The sequence below is a fragment of the Pseudochaenichthys georgianus genome, chromosome 13, assembly GCF_902827115.2.
Source record: "Pseudochaenichthys georgianus chromosome 13, fPseGeo1.2, whole genome shotgun sequence".
Lineage (NCBI taxonomy): Eukaryota > Metazoa > Chordata > Actinopteri > Perciformes > Channichthyidae > Pseudochaenichthys > Pseudochaenichthys georgianus.
The window spans coordinates 10,913,398-10,932,980 of NC_047515.1; the positions used below are offsets into that span (position 1 = coordinate 10,913,398).

A 19,583-nucleotide genomic window follows, 5' to 3' on the forward strand; every position below is an offset into this window, starting at 1 on the left:
CAGTGAGCGATACGCAGTAAGGGGGCGGGGAGAGTGTCTGAGGATTTCATCGAAGGATGGTCTGGTGGTTCCTCGGTTATAGCTGCTCCATTATCGCTCCTCGATCCTTCGGCAAAAATAAGGCCATTGGGACGCTACTCAAGATGGCGCAGACAAATCAACTTCCGGTGAGACCAAGACCGAGGAGCGAGGAAATGAAAAATAAGAGAAGTGAGAAGGGCCCATGCACTCTGAATGCGAGGATGGCTCCTCATCCTCCTCCGAGGACTCAGAGGCTGACACAGAAGAGGCCTCAGAGTCCACGGAGGACGCCTCAGAGGTGGGAACAGACCAGCTAGAGTCCAACTCAGACTCATCTGAAGCTGAGAGCGGAGGGGAGATGGAGGAAGCAGCAAAAAATGGAAAAGTGTTTTGGTCTCCCACACACACTGAGACGCTCCGCTACGTCCCAGCAGCCAGAAGTTTGATCCCGGTGTTGCAGTACAACTTGAGTCATGACAACTGGCGACATTCTATTATTTTCGTCATAGAAATCCGGGCGTGTACATTGAGGACCCATTGTTGACTTACCAGGAAATAAACATGTTGATCGCCTCGTTTGTCGTTTACGTTCATCTTTTGCTATATCTGCCTTCCTAAGATCACTTTGATGCACATTCAGTACTCGTATGTGAGGTTGTGGGGGAGAGGTCGATATCGTGACGCTTACAGGGAGGTATCGAACATTACAAAGTAGGTGACTGTGTGGATGCCTGTTCAAAACATTGCAAACTTGAATAAATCATTTATATTATAAAAAATGTTGTCCGACATTCATTTGTACATCGTTCTTAATGTGATGTATAGTAGCTTTGATAGCTGTCCATACCTTCAGACAGCCTAAAAGTAAAACACAAGTCGTTTATTCACAGCTCGAACGCTCATCGAGATGACTGGATCACTCATGACAAGTTGTGATCAGCTCCGATTCAATTGTGATATAAATGCTGTAGCTATTCTGCAGCTAGCACGTTTTTTTATGAAATACCTGTATCCCTCTTGTGACGAAGGTAACTTCGTCACTGTGAACTGACGGCTTCGGGCCTGGTAACTCAGCACTTTAGTGAACAGTTTTGCACTTTATTAGCGTGATTGCACAGTACCGTTTGGTATGGCATATTTGCACATTTTATATAATTTATACTAATTATTGAGATAGTATTTATTAAAGGATTAAACCGTATTAATTGAAATGTCGTCTGGCAGGTGCTGGTCGGGTCCTCGGCTCCACCTGACAAGATAGGGGAGTTAGCGAGAGCTCCGAAAGTGCTTATGCTGGTGTAGAATGACAGCGGTTAAGAATAATCCGAGTGCAAATAATATGTGGAGGGTGTAGACATCATAGCGTTAAGTGGCATTAATTGTACAAGTGCTGACTGCGTTTAGTTGGGTTTGTATGTGTGTAATTCTGTTCAGTTATATGTTTGTGTTTGAAAAGTGTTCCCCCTCCCGTTATGTCTGTTGCTGGATTGTGTTTACCTGGTGCCCTGTGTTGTCTCCTCCCCCCTCACCTGCGTCTAGTTGCTGATTAGTGTGTGTGGGTATTTCGGCTCTGTTTCCCTGGCTGTTAGGGGCAGGGAGTGTGTGTGAGATCCTGGTGGCTGCAGGCTGGGCTCACGTGAACAGCAGCAGCAGGATTGAGGCTGTGTGTAATGTGTCACTGTTCATGTTTTAATAAATGCCCACACCGGGTTGTATTTTTGGACGTTCAGCCTCTGCCTCCTTGCTTGGTCGGGCCGCTCAATTGTCAGCTTCACACCTCTCATCACAACAAGACTCTACACTGTGCAGGAAAAACAATTACATACATGAAAATATAACCTTGATGCATAAGAATAAAACACACAAACTATCTTCCGTGGCTATACTGATATGTCACAGTAACAGTCAACCACAGAAAAGTAAGTCCAGTGGGGCACAAGTTGAATATATAACATTTGTACATTGTTCTTAATGTGATGTATAGTAGCTTTGATAGCTGTCCATACCTTCAGACAGCCTAAAAGTAAAACACAAGTTGTTTATTCGCAGCCCGAAAGCAGCAACGAGATGACTGGATCATCTGCAGTGTTGGGCAAGTTACTTCCAAAATGTAATACAGTACATTACTTATTACTGTCTTTTTTAAGTAATAGCCTATGTTACATTACAATATTACTGTCTCTGAAATGTAATGAGTTACACTACTTTTATATTAACCTACTTTTGAGTTACTTTACCAAAAGAGCATCAGGACTGTTTTAGGCATATGACAGCTATGTGATTAACATGATGATTCAGCCTCTATGGAGATAGACATATGACAAGCATGATCATTTCTGACGTGGAGCTAAACATAGAATACTGCTTTATATTCCTCCATCTTGTGACTGTGTAACTCCCTCTCTTGGATATCAGCATGTGAAGGACACTGTTCAGGAACTAGTTGATGCTCTGTATGTGATGACTAATTCCATTCTGGAGAGGATCACAAATACATGGATCCTGAGATTGAAGCTCAAGCCGGTGACGAGTGAGATTGTTCTAACAATTTCCAATAAAGGTTATTCTGAAACATAACTATCACTGTTGTCTTTCCTTCTATAACGGTAATGTAGGCCAAGAAAAACTTTGCATTGCATAATATTTAAACTTACATTTAGGCACTATAAATTAAGCCAAAAATATGTCAAGTTGGGGCTTAGCCCACCAAAAAGTGCATAGTTGCAACTTAGGCAGTTAAGCATTTTATATCAGTGGGTCCTAATGGTGCAACACGGAAGGCAGACAGAATTGCTAAGACACAGGTGTCACATGAAATTTAAATGTTCTGGAAAGTTCCTCATACAGCTTTAGCCTTTTTTATCTCATGAAGTCCCAGTGACACACCCTGAACAGTCTGGTGGATCATGGTCCTTGTCATTTGCTTTTGTGTTCCCATAACAACATGTCAAAGATGTCCATGTGACAGAACTAGCTACATTTGGAAAGGTTTTTTGTTGCTAAAGTTAACATTCAAGACATTTAAGAATAAAAATGCTTACATGACATTTGTTAAACATTAAGCTGTCTTCGGCTCTTTTCGGCTGTAACAAATTTAAATGTCACCTCTGTGGGACGAATAAAGGTATTCTGATTCTGATTACATTTAACCTGTTGTGGAAACATTTCTTGATTAAATTGATATGAAACAAATGCCATAAATATTGCTGTGACACTGGTGTCACATCGGGACTTTAGCCCTAAACATTCACAGTAAACCCGGAGTGACATATATGCACAATTAGAAATAAGATTATGATCTGGTCAGTTAATTTAGCTGATTCAATTATATTTAGTTAACATATTCTTTATTCTTCAATTCAAAGTATGTTCAAACAAATGTAAACCAAAAACAATACTAATTGTGGGCTTATCATGTTGATTCGGTCACAACAGAAAAAAGAAAAACAAACTCTCGCTCTCTCCAGAGGGGCAGGTCAACCAAAAAGGCCAAACGGGCCGTTGCCCGGGCAACATTAGCCCGTACATGTGCACGTCCCTGCTCGTTAATTAAGTTATAAATAAGAGTTACTTTACCATTGAAGCGCAGATATTTGACACTGGGGGGGTTACATTACATTTACATTACATTGCATTTAGCTGACGCATTTATCCAAAGCGACTTACAATAAGTGCGTTCGACCAACAAGATACAAACTTGAAGAAAACAGAATCATATAAGTACATCAGGTTTCATAGAGCAAAAACATTTCAAGTGCTACTCAACTGGCTTTAGATAAGCCAGTCCTTTATTAGTATATAAGTGCTTTGTTAATAGTTCTATCGCTCGAAGTGGAGTCGAAAGAGATGAGTTTTCAGTCTGCGCCGGAAGATGTGTAAGCTTTCTGCTGTCCTGATGTCAATGGGGAGCTCATTCCACCATTTTGGAGCCAGGATAGCAAACCCACGTGTTTTTGCTGATGGGAACTTGGGTCCCCCTCGCAGTGAGGGTGCAGCAAGCTGTTTGGCTGATGCAGAGCGGAGTGCACGTGCTGGGGTGTACGGTTTAACCATGTCCTTGATGTAGGAAGGGCCAGATCCATTCGCAGCATGGTACGCAAGTACCATTGTCTTGAAGTGGATTCTAGCAGTTACCGGAAGCCAGTGAAGTAAGCGGAGGAACGGCGTGGTGTGGGAGAATTTATGAAGGTTGAAGACCAGACGAGCAGCTGCATTCTGGATGAGCTGCAGAGGTCGGATGGCACGTGCAGGTAGACCAGCCAGGAGGGAGTTGCAGTAGTCTAGGCGTGAGATGACAAGAGTCTGGACTAGAACCTGCGTCGCTTTCTGGGTCAGCTGGGGACGTATCCTCCTGATGTTGTAAAGCGTGTAACTGCAGCAGCGGGTTGTAGCAGCGATGTTTGCAGTGAAGGACAGTTTGTTATCTAGGATCACACCCAGATTCCTTGCAGTCTGAGTCGGGGAAACAATAGAGGTGGCGATGTTGATTGTTATGTCAAGAGTGGGACAATCTTTTCCCGGAAGGAAAAGCAGTTCAGTCTTGTCAAGGTTGAGCTTGAGGTGGTGAGCAGACATCCACTGAGAGATGTCAGCTAGACAAGCAGAGATGTGTGCGACGACCTGGGTCTCTGAGCGGGGAAAGGACAGAATTAATTGGGTGTCGTCAGCGTAGCAGTGGTATGAAAAACCATGCGGGCTAATAACAGATCCGTGCGAGTTTGTGTACAAGGAGAAGAGGAGGGGACCAAGAACAGAGCCCTGAGGGACCCCTTTAGTTAATTGACAAGGGTCGGTCTATTTAGTCTAAATGACGTTCCCCCTAATTTCCCCAAAAGTAGAAATGGGTCCGGGTTCTTATGGGTTAAACGTATAGGCAGCGGTGAGGATCTCAGCCTGCCGTTACTGACGTTCAACCAGAAAACATCAGCCATTAGCTGTTAGCACACAGAGATCACAGCTCCTCATATCTGTTCAGAAACTGGACAAAAGTTAAACAAGTACAAACCACAGACTGTCTGTGTCATGGTGAATACAGTCGCTGGTTTATTTATGTCTGTAGGCCGTTGTTATGAGTGTGGAGTGAGCAACGTTAGCTTAGCCTGGTCGACCCAATCTCCATTCAGAAAACAAGCATTTTAAAAGGTTTTTCGCCTGCCGTCTTGTCTGCAGACTTGTCAAGCATTAATTCATGGTTTTTACTAACCGGTATCAGTATGTTGTTATGTCGGCATAATTTAGAAACGTGTATTACAATTTAATCACGGTAAAATATGTTCATTTTGTTGTAGTTGTAGCTCCTGAGCCAGCGCGTCTTGTTTGAATGATGCGAGTAAACACAGCTAGCAGTCGCGGTGAAACTCGAGCTATTAGAGCGAAGCGAATATTCGCATCGCGTCCGGTGTGAACGCACAATTAGACTAGAGCAATGCGATAGGAGAGATTAGAGCGAAGCGAATATTCGCATTGCGTCCGGTGTGAACGCAGCATTAGTAAGATCCCATTTTCAATAAAATTGCTGTCTTACTTTGACTTGAAGATGAAGTCCATTTGCCTATCCTTCTGGACAAAAATCTCTTACTTTTTTGTAAAAGTCCTCCTTATCTTCTTGTAGTTTCAAAAGTCTATCATACATCTAATCGATAGATTTATGATTCGAAAATTATAAAAGTACACTGTAAAATGTTTGGCTGTAAAATTACAGTAAATGACTGGCTACTAGTTGCATGGATTTCACAGTAATTGACTGTAAAAATGTCACAGTAATTGACTGTAGATATTTTACAGTAAATTAGAATAAAAGTACAACTAAATACTGTGACTTTACAGTTGCCATGCCCATGGAATTACTGTGATATAGCAGTACAGAGCTGTGGTATTATGGTACCTTGCTGTACATAAATTACAGTAATTACTTGTATTTTCACACTTTTATTGTAGAAGTAATGCAACACATTAGCCAGTAATTTACTGTAAATATAAAAATGTAAATAATACGTATTATATATTGTAAATCTGACTAGTTAACTGGGATTTTACCACAATTCAATCAGCTCAATCAACATAGAAAAACAAAGAAAATGCCCATTTTAACTTTGTATTACTCCATTGAAGTACAAAGTATATTTCACAGTGTCTTGGACACTACTCCACGGTAGTGGCTCGTGCTGAGACCCGCAACATGAAAGAATACACGCAATAACCGGTACTTGGTAACAAGCATTTATTGATAATCAGCCGTTTGCTCACACAAGCGAAACAGGAAACAAAAAGAGGTCTGGAGGACAAAAAAGAAGGAGGGAACCCGAGCCAGCCACACACCGGGCTGTAGGGCCTGGGGTTACGTACTGTAACCCAGTTTCTATGAGTATAGGCGCAGCCCTCTAAGGCTATCGCTATTGGGTAATCCCCACTGCACGTGTGCAGCACTGACAGACTTATTTCACGCCCACCTATGACGTGTGCCCCACCTCCAGGTTCACTTCCGTATAAATAGGAAGTAGGCCCTACAATCCACTCCAACAGCTTTTCTTCAGCTATTCACGGAACCAGTGGGGCCCGAACCTTAGAGGGCTGCGCCTATACTCATAGAAACTGGGTTACAGTACGTAACCCCAGTACTATATCGTATAAGGCTTCGCCCTCTAAGGCTATCGCTATTGGGTTAAGGGCGAAGCAGGATGTAGTCTACGCCCCACTGGTTCCGTCCGTTACCAGAAGCACAAAACACACCTACTCAGTTAATAACCCATTTCCATTTCACCGTGCGTAAATGGAGCATCACATTCCCAGGGAATATAGCATTAAAAAATGAATATTTCTCCATCAGGGAACGAAGGTAAGCTTACTCGGGCTACCTGTCGTTTATAAAAAGTAGAGATCGAATCTCACTTGTTAAAAACGATCAAGAGAGGGGAACAAAAGTCCGCTCTCTAAGTGCCGACAGGCAGGAGATCCAACCCAGAGGAGATCCAACCCAGAGGAAACATACGCCTGTGACACAGCCTCACACAGCCAATGTGACAGGCGCTGTGCAGATAGAGGCTGCCCTAATGAGCGCTCTCTATAATGCACAAACAGACGCTGGGATTTGCGTAAAGCAGCCGTGCGTGCAACATAGCATGCCAGCGTGCGCACGGGACAGAGGAGATGAGATGTGGCTTCCTCCTCTGATGTGTGAGGAGGAGGAAAGAAGCCATCCAAGGTTATCACTCTCGATCTAAACGAGCTCGTGATCACCTTTTGGCATAAAAGCCGGGTTCGGGCGCAACACCGCTGAGCTGCCATCTCCTTGGATCTGGAGACATGACAGAGCCACAGAGAGAGCAGACAAATCACTCACCCTTTTAGCTGATGTCAGAGCCAAGAGCAGAGCTACATTGGCTGACAGAAACTTCAGGGGAACCTGATCTAATGGTTCAAAAGGAGCTTTACTTAGTGCGCGCAGCACTACAGCCAAATCCCATTGAGGCGCTAAAGCGCGTGATACCGGTCTGAGTCTCTGTACTCCTCGTAGGAAATGTTTTGTCAGAGGGTGACTAAACACCGTGCTGATCTCAAAACCTACATGGCATGAAGAAATGGCAGCGCATATGTTTTTATCGTGCTCGAGGCCAAATTCCTGTCCAGCAACAGCTGGAGGAATGACAGCACATGAGGCAGGGGCCACGCAACGGGGTCCAAGCCTTTCCCTACACACCAACGCTGGAACGCTGTCCATTTGGCTGTGTAAGACGCCCTGGTGGACGCGGCTCTAGATCCCTGAATAGTACTCACAACATCTTGAGAGAGGCCGAGCCCCTCTAAGTGTTCCCGTTCACGGGCCATGCCCACAAACGTTGGCCTAACACTGGGTGAGCGCTGATTGCTCCCTCCACCTGGGAGAGAGCATCCCCGCGCCACGAAATTTCCCACGGTCTCCCTGACAGCATCCGCTGTATGCAGGGAAACCAGGACGCTCCCGTGCGCTTCGGGGCTATTAAGACCGCTATCAGTCGCTCCTCCTGCACTCGGTCCAGGAACCGAGGAATCAGAGGGACTGGTGGGAAAGCGTACAGTACCACCCTGGGCCAAGGTCTGTGTGCGAACGCGTCCACCCCCAGAGGGGGGTGATCCTGCCTTCTCAGGGAGAACCAGAGAGCACATTGCGCGTTCCCGCGTGCAGCGAACAGATCCACCTCTGCTCTCCCGAACCTGCTCCACACTTGGGAGACCAGCTCGGGGTGGAGGCTCCAGTCCCCTTGTCGAGGACCTCCTCTGGACATGAGGTCTGCCCCTCTGTTCAGCTCGCCGGGAATATATACTGCTCTGATCGAGAGTATGTGTGTGCGCGCCCAGCACAACAGCCGTCTGGCTGTGTCCAGCAGCTGCGCTGATCGTACACCTCCCTGATGATTTATGTAGGCTGCCGCCGTCTTGTTGTCTGTTCGAATCAACACATGATGATTCCACAGCAACGGGGCGAAGTACTGGATTACTCTCCATATGGCGAGTAATTCCAGCGTGTTTATATGAAGGGACATGTGAGGCGGCCACTGTCCCCCCACTGCTCGCAACATGCATGTTCTCCCCCACCCTGAGAGCGATACGTCTGTAAACACCGAGGTGTGTGACGTCACTCTGCCGAGGGGAACCCCCCCGGAAAGGACGTGGGGATTATTCCAGTAGGTCAGATCTAAACCTACGGATAGAGGAATGCACACCCTGCGTCTACTCTGACGCACGGGGTCGATGCGCAGGCGAATAAACCACCTCTGGAGTCTCCTCATGTAAAGGAGACCCAGGGGAATCACCACGTCAGCTGACATCATGCCCAACAGCTGCATCACGGAAAGGGCTGTCACCACCCTGCCGGGTGTGACGCGCCTGAGGAGAGCTGTCAGATTCTCCACTCTCCGCTGTGAGAGTCGTGCTCTCATGCGGGCTGAGTTGAATTCCATTCCCAGATACATGGTGATCTGGGAGGGAAGAGGACAGCTCTTCTCCCAATTGATTATGAAACCCAGGCTTGACAGGTGAGATACGAGTTGTACCGTCTGTAAAGCAGCTTCCTCTCTGGAGCGAGCCAACAACAGCAGGTCGTCCAGATAAAATAACACTCTCATCCCTCCTCTGCGTAGCGGCTCCAGCGTCGTCTCCACACACTTTGAAAAAGTGCGTGGATTCAGGGAATATCCGAACGGCAGTCGATTGAACTGGTACGCTATTCCCTGGAATGAAAAACGCAGGAATTTCCTGTGTTTTGGGATGATGGTTATGTGGATGTAAGCATCCTTCAGGTCTATGCACCAATCTCCCTGGTGAACACACTCCATTACCTGTTTGATTGTCAGCATGTGAAACGGTCTTTTCCGTATCACTCTGTTGAATGCTGACAGATCTAGGATGGGTCTCATCCCCCCGGTCTTTTTCGGGATAAGAAAATAACGGGAGTAAAACCCCCGATTTTCTTCCCCTTGAGGAATCCTGGAAATTGCTCTGTTTAACAGGAGTTTCCGCAGCTCTGACTGGAGCGCAAGACACTGTTCTTGGGATGACAGAAGTGTTTCCTGAATCCCCTCGAACTGCGGGGGGGGGGGGGGGGGGGTAAGGCAAATTGCAGAGAGTACCCTCTGCTGATCAGCCTGCTCATCCATCCGTCCATTACACATAGCCGCCTCCACTCTGAGCACCGCTCTGAGAGCGGGCGTACCTGTTTTTGTTGTGCTGTGGTAGTCATGGTGACAAGCCATGCCAGAGCCCTTGTCGCCGTTGCTTGTGAAGCAACCCAAGGGGGGCCCCGCCATAAAGGGCTGTGAAGGGGTCTCCACACGCTGCATCACACACCGACTCTCATCCTGTCTCTGTTTAGGAGAAGGCTCATAAACAGGACCCTGAGGTGGGTTTACGCTCCAACCCGCGGAGGTGTGTGCAGTGCTTTTCACCTCGTGCGTAATAGCCGCACTAGGCTTAATACAACTGTGTGTAGGCACAACTGAGACAGAGGAAAAACCGCGCTGCTTGTTACCCGAAAGGATAGAAGCGGCCGATTTAAATGTCAAGCCCTGCTGTCTTATAACCGACTGGTTAAATACCGCAGGCTTATACAGCGAGCCTAGCTGTTTGCTAACCGACAGATTAGAAACAGCTGGCTCAAACGGCGAGTCCCTCTGTCTATTAACCGACAGGTTAAAAACAGATGGTTATGCAACAAGTCCTGCTCCCTTTTAATCAATAGATTAATGGCAGCCGGCCTGACTAGTGTGGGGGAAATGTGAGACACAGTTGCTACAGACACACTGTTGAGATTTGAATCATTTTTATTAATAATTCTCTCTTCCCACATAACCCCCCTAAAGAGTCATCTTCGGTTCTGCTTCCTCGGAGGTTCTCTCGGAGGAGCAGACCAGGAGCGGGGGTTCATCCTTCCCCTCCGACTCGTCGCCTGCAGATCCTGTCTCTGCGGCGGAGGAGCGGAGACCTGGGACGGAGCCCCTGCAGCTGCCGAAGAGCGATTCTGATGCCGTTGCTGCTCTCGCCGCTGTCCGCGCTGCCCCCGTTGAGACTGTTGCGGGGGCTGCGGGTGCTGTCGTTCCTGTCGCTGCTGTTGCTGAGGACGTTTGTCCTGAAGCCAGCTAGCGTGACACCTTATGTCGTCTGCCTGCTCTGCCGCAGACTTCATAGTCTCCACCATGGTGTGGAACTGTGGTCCAAATAGTCCGTCCGGACTGATTGGAGCCTCCAGCAGATCCTTTCCTGCACCCTCCAGTATATTCCCCTGCTGTAGCCAGAGATACCGGTGGACCTGTGTCGCCCAGGTCGCAATCCGCACCTGCGAGACTGCGACTGCTGCGCACAGTGTAAGTGCAGTACTGGCCGCCTTACCTATCTCCTCAGCCTCCACTGAGGACATGGTTTTTGACTGCTCGGACATTTCCACCATGGAGTTTGACAGCAACGCTATATTGTTCGCCGCCGCTGACGCCTGAAACGCACACTGGTGCATTCGGTCCGTCTGTCGGGCGACAAACCGATCTTTGGTGGCAGCCAGCATGGGTTGCCGTCAGGATCACTCCTGACCCTGTGTACCCGGGAGAACACCCCGGACATATCATCCGGAGGCGAGCTCTCCTGAGCTAGGGGAACGGGGAGATTTCTCAAGACGGCCGCCTTAGATATAATCTCCGGAAGTTCCAGGAGAATCCCGCCAATCGACGGCAACGCCGTGGTGGCGGAGATAGGGATCACGGGATCATACACCGGACCTACACCGGGTCCCCTACCTGTCTCCTCCGTCCGGAGGGGAGAGATAATGGGGGAATCACCCGGTGATCCCTGAATGGAGGGGACGTAGTCGTCCGACTCGTGCTCGCCATTCGGATCCAGGAAGTCAAGGGCTTTGTCCCCGGAGTACTCTTCCTGGACGGGCCAATCGTCCTCGGCAGCCGCAGCAGCGAGAGCGTCCACTCTCTGCTGTCTGAGGGCCAGCGGGAGACGGGCACAATGCGAGCATGATACCCCGGGAGGGAGAGCAACGTTCGCATGCTCTATTCCCAGGCAGGACTCACACTGTGAGTGCCTGTCAAAGCTCATAATGTAGCCCGACCCGCATACGAGGCAATCCCTGACGCAACCTTGACTTTCCTGCCTAGTCTCCATCTTACCAGAAAAACAAAGCTTTTTAGGAGGAATGTTTGCTTTTCAGTAAGTAGCTCTTAAAAGAACTTGTTTTGCCTGTCAATGCTTCTGCAACGGAGTGCTGAAGAAAAGTAGGAGTGGATTGTACAGTAGGGCCACTTCCTATTTATACGGAAGTGAGCCTGGAGGTGGGGCCCACGTCATAGGTGGGCGTGGAATAAGTCTGTCAGTGCTGCACACGTACAGTGGGGATTACCCAATAGTGATAGCCTTAGAGGGCGAAGCCTTATACGATATAGAACCAGAGCTCCCCCCCCCTAACCAGAAATCAATTATAATCCCTATGGGAAACAAAATAAAGCCGCGAAAACTGGACTACCAGGTCCTCCAGGCTAAACATAAACACATCTGCAAAAATATGGCCTACAGCTCAAAATGGCAAAGAGGTATTCTAAGGAGAGTGTCTCCCGGCGTTAGGATAGGCGAGACATCCTTCTCCTCCAGCTTCTCTTTATATACACGGCTGAGTGGAATTTGGAACACCTGGGCAGAGGCAGAGCCAGGGGCAGACCAGGTGCACCTGGGCAGCAGGGAGACAGAAAAGAAAACTAGGAGGGGTGCACATGTCTACACAGACATCCACTCGAAGTCAACAATTTTCTGAAGAATGTGCTGACATGGGGGTTTAAATTGCCATGCCTCTTTTTGGCTTTCGAGCCCCTCTCAGGGTTAATGCCCAGGAAGCACCTGAAAACAATAAGCCAAGACAACAATTTCAATTTTACATAGATGTATATGTTGCATAGTTTATTTTAAGGCACATGCAGCGGTGCCCCTTTCAATTTAAGTAAAACCTGCACCAAAGAAAGAAATTAGTGTTTAAAGCCAAGCAAGAAAATCACTTAATTTGTTGTTTTATCACAGAGGATGGTCTGAATACAGTATTTTACTGTGAAATAATACAGTAACATGTTGTGAAATCCTAGTAATCATGTATCCTGTACATTCACTGTACCTGCATTGATTTCACTGTGAAATTCAAAATTAGAGTATTATATTGTGAACATTACAGGTAAAGACTGTAAAGTGGTAAAACAGTAATTTATTGTAAAATATTACAGCTAAATATTGTGAAATCATGGTAATATTTTACAGTGTAGAGTAGACATGTGGATATTATCCGGCTGAACAAAACGTGCATTTATCTAACAGGTACGTTTCCCACAGATCTTATTTTGAGCTATTTTCTAAAATCCTGGATGAACAGCTCGTCCCATTCAGAGGCAGGTGCAGCTTCAAGCAGTACATACCAAAAAAGCCGGCCAAATACGGTATAAAGATTTGGGCAAACTGTGATGTAAAATCATCCTACGCCTGGAGACTGCAGGTGTATACAGGCAAAGCAGCTGGCAGTCCTTCTGAAGTCAACCAGGGGATGAGGGTGGTCCTGGAGATGACAGAGGGGCTCCAGGGTCACATCATTACCTGTGATAATTTGTTCACATCCTTCGCACTGGCTGAGGAGCTGCTCAGGAGAAAACTGGCCCTGGTTTGCACAATTCGCCAAAACAAGCCTGATCTTCCCCCTAATTTGCTCCAGGCAAGAGCGAGAGCCGTCCTCTCCTCCACCTTTGCCTTTACGAAGACCCACACACTGGTCTCTTACATCCCTCGACGGGGCAGGAATATGCTGCTTCTAAGCACGAAACACCGCAGTCCAGACGTAAGCGACGAAATGAAGAGAAAGCCAGTCATAATCAAAGACAACAACCGATGCAAAGGAGGTGTCGACAACAAGGTAGATGCCATTAATTACTTCAAATGAGCATTTTCCTATAAAATAAATAATATCTGCATCATGAGAGAAAATACTTGGAATCATTTATTCAAATTGTCTTGTTTTATGTTTTTGTTAGGTTGTTGCCACCTACTCCTGCAGGAGGAGAACAAATAGCTGGCCACTTGCCCTCTTCCACGACCTGGTTGACATTTCCATTACAACGCCTACGTCCTGTGGACATCAATCGAGCCATCCTGGCAGCAGCAGAAACCGTACAGGAGGAGGCTCTTCTTTGAAGAGGTGGGAGAAATGCTGGTGACCCCACACATCAAGAAGAGAGGGCGCCTTCCTCCCTCATCAGCCACTGCAACAATAGTGTCAGATCTGCAGGGTGCTGCAGGCCCCTCTCTCATCAGTGAACAGAAGAGCAGGAGGCAGTGCCACTTTTGTATGGACAGAAGAGTTTGCAGCACCTGCTGCAAATGTGGGAACTTCACATGCAAGGACCACAGTCTGTCCATTTGCAGCCCCTGCTCGACCTGAGCTGGACTCTCACAGCCAGACACACAGTGTTCATCATTCAATGTTCATCTTTGCAAAAATAAATGTTTTTCTGGTTCAACATGATCTTGTATTATTCATTTTAGCACACAACAGGGTAATAGGCATTTAGTGGGGAAAAAACTTGTGGTAGGAGACGGCCTAGTAAAAATCACCATATATCATTATAGGCTAAGATTTTAAACTTTAATCTGACACTGCAGAATAACAATGCATTCAAATCAATGTTGGTGCCAATCATTGACCAATCTAAGGACCTAATAATAACAATAATCAAATATTCCTTGAAATGTATTTTTTGAAAATTATTCTAGTTTTTTGTTTTTTTCAATAAAAAAACAGTGGAGTTTTTTCAACAAACTGGCATTTAAAGGGTTAAAATCCCCAAAATATAATTCATATTTCATATGTGTATGTCAGGCTGGAGTAGTTTAAAAAAGATTGACTCTTTTAAAGTGGGAACAAATATGAATATATAATTTTTTGCAGTTTTTGTGAAGGTGACATTTTTTGGCCTTAGGAACAAATACGTTGGTGTTTTTAAGGGACTCTTAAGGGTTCCTATAATAATTGTTTTGTATTGTTGATATTGTTTTGTTATTTGTTTTTGTTGTGACAATCACTTAGCAATTGTGTAAGTGCTATATAAATAGTTGTACTAATATTATTGTTGTTACCATCATTACTATTATTTAAAATGTTTTCTTTGTATTCTTTATTTATCGCTGCAGAAAGGATCATGCCAGCCCACATCAAACACCTGATCAAGAAGTTGTGAATCTTCAGGCAGAAAAGATGAAAGTTCCAGTTTCCTGTACATGGAACCATGCCTGTCTGGGACTCTGTTCCACATGTCTTCAGTCAGTTCTGGACCCAATGACTCGGACACTAGTTCTACCGAGGCTTATTAGAGGTAAGAGTGGTAGGAGAGGAGTGGAGCTATCTTTGTATTTAGGCTGCAAGTCGACAAAGGTGATCAAATGCTGATGCTAATAATGATCCGATTCATTTGATATTGATTGTCTGCCAAACCAGCCAACCATTCCAGCCTAATATCTACTGGCTGGTCAATTTAGCAGGTCAAAGCTGTTTTTTTCAGCAGGGTGGCATGGTAAATGTATGTTTACATTCACATAGATAGACTATGACAGTGTTCAGTAGCTGCCAATATACTTACACACAGTATCACTAACAACTGTGTACAGTAAGTTAAGTACAGCCTGCTTGAATGTACTTTGACAGTAAATTGATATTATGAAGTCATCGAACTGTGTCAGTTTTAAAAGATTCTTTTTTTCCTGAATAACTACCAATAGGTATTTATATGCTTCATTAATCTCCATAAATCACACTGAAATACTTTCATGTTGGCAGCTACTGGGCAGCATGTTTCTCCCACAACACACTGGGAATTGAATGCAGCTCATGTGATGCCTGCACACCATGGCCATCTTTGATTGAAAGCAATAGTGCATCTTATCCTTTAGGGCTGTAAAAAGACATTCTGGAATATGTGACATACTGTATAAGTAAGGGATAATGTGCATTGAGATGGTCATTAATGAAAAAAGAACACTGTCATGGTCAACCGGCGTCTCGACGCGAATACTAAATAACGACTTGACTCACAATATTGATTCAAAATAATTATATTGGTTTAGAAATTGACGTAGTCCGTTCCACTGCAGACCAACGGGTGGAAATGAAGCTTAGCGCAAATTCAGGCAGGAAGACCTATCACTCCGTATTCCACGTCATGGCAATACTCGCTCCCTTCACTAGATGACAGGGAGCGCCACTCCTTAGCTAACCTATCACTTCCCTCCATTCACAAGCCTAATTATCGCACCTGTTAATCCCTCTATATATGCTCTTTCCCCTCAGCTGTCTTCCAGGTGTCAACGCGCAAGTTGGTAGCTTACACTCCTCTTACGCCTAAACACTCGATACCAAAAACCTCAAACATGTCTAATTCAGACTCTTCAGAGGACCTACTTTTTTCGAAGGATCTCGATCCCATCTCCGATGCACTTCCAGAGGAAGCGTCAAACTCCTCAAGTCACCGTCGCCTCAGTTCTCGTCTGAGCGCCCGCAGCGGCTCTAGCACAGCAGAGGCAGAATTCCTCGTCGCCCATCTCCAGAAGCAGGGCATCACCCCAGCCCCAGATCTCCTGCTTTCCCAGCTCTGTGAGCTGTCGGACCAAGCCTCCGGTGCGGTCTCCCAGCCCAGGCCAGCAGCTCCAGCCAGCCCCCCCGGAAGAGGGCGAGGGCGCTCTCGCGGCCGCGGGGGCAAAAGCGAGTCCTCCAGGAGCTCGCTCGGCGAAGAAATCCTCCACTCCTCAGGCTCACTCCAGCGCCGCCCAACCCAGCGCCGCTCAGCCCGGGAGCTCCGGCACTCAGCCCCTCTTCGATGGCAGCCTAGCCAACACACTGCAATCTCTGGCAAGTTCTATGCTGCTAATCGACGCTCGCCTTCAGTCCATGAAGAGAGGTCAGGCCGGAGCCTCAACCTCTTCGGCGGCCCCGCCGGGTCAGGATCTTGCATTTGGCACGGTAGTTCCTTCTCACACTCTGGCTTCCGCCCTCCCGGCTCCTCCCTCAGGTAGGCCCTACATTCCCCAAGCCGCTAACATCTCCTCACGGCTCAGAGCAAAAATCCTCGACGGGAAAGACATTAATTTGGTTAGCCTTATTCTGCCTTCACCGAAGTGCGACAAAGCCATCGCCACGGTAGGAAGCATTACTGCGGTATTTAAATCTGCAGACCCCCGGCTCCTCAAAGACCTTTCTATAGGGCAATTCCTGGTAGCTTTTAGCATCTTCCGCAATGTCCTCTGCGCAGTTTACCCTGGAAGGAGAGTGGAGTTAGATGCTTATCTGGCCATGATCGGCGATCTTCACATCAAATGCGGGAAATCAGTGTTCTATCAATACCATAAAAGCTTCTCCAGCAAAGCAGCGCTACACTTAGCTCATTGTAATACCGAGCTGCTCGTAATGGCGACCGGCGGGCAACAAGTCGTCTCGTGCATTAGCTGCGGAGCGCAGGGCCACACCTCTCCGCTCTGCCCCTCAGTGCCCCTCTCCGGGTCTAGCGTCTTCCCCACGCAGTATTCCGGGAACAATAAACCAAACCTTCTGGCGATCAAGCAAAGGTATAACAAGATTTGCGTTTCTTTTAATGAGAACGTGTGTTCTTACCCTTACTGTACTTTTCTTCACATTTGCAGTACCTGCAGGGATGCTCACCCGAGTTCAGTTTGCCTCAGGCGCCGGCCCCCTTTCCCGCTCCAGAATCAACGTGGCCGAAAAACCTTTTAAAACATCACCCCTCGACTCCCATTAACACCACACACTTAGCAGCTGCGCTTTCCACTCACCCAAATCCCTCGTTCGTTGATTATCTTCGTCAGGGCTCTCTCAAGGGTTCAGGGTAGGGGTCCTTTCTCCCCCCTCAGTGACTTTAGTGGCAAAAAACCTGTAGTCAGCCGCCAAAGAACCCACCATAGTCTCTCAGCTCATTTAAAAAAGAGCTCTACAAAGGATATTTAATCGGTCCTTTCCATTCCTCTCCGTTCCCAGTGTTCCGGACAAGCCCAATAGGGGTCGCTACACGCAATACTCCGAGAAGAAAAGGCGTCACCTTCTCCTCCGACTCCATGAGATTCTCCACGGACGCTGCCCCATCCGTGGGTTTTGGGGGGTTTCTTCCAGGGAGAGTGGTCGCAGGCTCGTGGCCTCCGTCATTCCCCAGCCATGCTCTTCCTCCGCTCTGCATGAGATCTTTCTGATCGCTGTTGCTGCCACGTGTGGGGTCACCTCTGGCCCCGGAAGCGGATCTCAGTACTCTGTGACAACCAATCAGTGGTCGGGATTAATAAAGCGCGCTCCCCGTGCCGCGACATCATGCCGTTCATGAGAAGCATCACGTGGTCTCCCATCACCCACAACTCTCCACTCGTCACGTTCCCGGCCACCTTAACTCAGTGGCTGATTCCCTCTCTCGCTTCCACTTCCAGACATTCCGGAACCTCTGCCCAGGAGCCAGCGCTCAACCCGTCAGGATTCCTCCCATGCATCTCCTCTCTCTCCTAAATAGAAGCCCCCTAGCAAGGCACCTCGAATCCGCCAGGTTTTTTAATGAGGAAGGGCTTAGCCGCGTCCACCCTCAAAACATACGATTTCGCTTGGAGAACGTTCGCGTTATTTTGCTTTTCCGTAGGCATCACACTTAAACCTGTTCTCATCTCCACCGTGTGCGCCTTCATGTGCTACTGCGCCACTGATCGCCACCTCAAACCCCAATACATCCGGGGCCTCTTAGCAGGAGTTCAGTTTAATGTTCGCTGTTTCGATCCCGGCTTTCCCAGCCTGTTCGCAAACCAGTCAGTCAAACTCATTCTTAAAGGTCTTATTAAAACGTTTCCCCCCGTCTTAGACCGGAGACGTCCTATTACACTCTCCACTTTACGCCTTATGCTCTCCAAACTTAGAAGTGGGTTGTTCTCCCCTTATATCGATGCGCTACTTGATGCTCTATTTCTCCTAGCTTTTTATGCTTTCCTCAGACCAGGTGAATTTACCACAGCTTCTCTTACGTTCGATTCCAATCGAGACGTCAGCTTTTCTGATATATCCTTTCACGTCAGACATTTTAGCTTATATCTTAAACACTCCAAATGCGGCGGCGCCTGCTCCGTCATCGCCGCCCGCAACGACTCCCAGTTCTGCCCTTATAAATCCATGATCAAATTCCTACAGCTTAGACCTACCTCTAATCCTCTCTCACCATTATTTCTTATCTCAGGGAATTTTCCCTTAACTCAACGACAGTTCAATCACTATTTAAAGCAAGTTCTCATTAAATCCGGGTTATCACCCCTTCTATACACGGGGCATTCATTTAGAATAGGTGCAGCTACTTCCGCTGCTAATCAAGGCGTCTCATCCTCATCCCTGCAACAACTCGGACGGTGGTTGAAGTAGTTGGGACTACTTTTCTCCGCGCCGTTCCTAATGAGCTTGCTTTAAAAGAAGAAACACTCAAAACAACCAGGACGAGGGTTAAACAAAAATCTGTTTTAATCATAAACGGTAATAATGCAATACCATATAATACATTACCATACAAAGCCATATCATATGCGTAATGTCAGGAGTATGCCTACTCCTGGCCTTGTTCACGGGCTGCCCTGACCTCCCGGTCCGAGCCGCGCGTGAAGAGAGGACGAAGCAACAAGTTGCACGTCCCAAAACCAACAGAAAGGGGTGGAGTTTCATTTGGGAGATACCAACACGCTGTCTCACAGGGAATTAGCGCGGGCAGCTATGAAAGCCACAGGTGTTGGGAAGGCCTGCAGGATGCGCATCATTATATCTGGGGGAAATGTCCCTCGCAATTTGCAAAGCCTATCGATGGTTTAACCCAGAAAAACACTCTGGGATAATCTTTTCACTCAAAACAGAAATCACCATTAATTCTGCATCTTCCTTCTTCACAGAAAAATGTACTTTTTGTTCCTTCAACTATTAACACACAGGAATGTATAAACCCACACATATATTAGAGATATGTAGACTTCCCTGAAACATGATGTGCTCGAGATCT

At 47.0% G+C, this 19,583-nt stretch overlaps 1 pseudogene; it reads left to right on the forward strand.

Annotated features, from left to right (window-relative positions):
- The first annotated feature begins 223 nt into the window (after positions 1-223).
- LOC139434932 (piggyBac transposable element-derived protein 4-like) lies at positions 224-13,957 on the forward strand (annotated as a pseudogene).
- Positions 13,958-19,583: the final 5,626 nt, after the last annotated feature.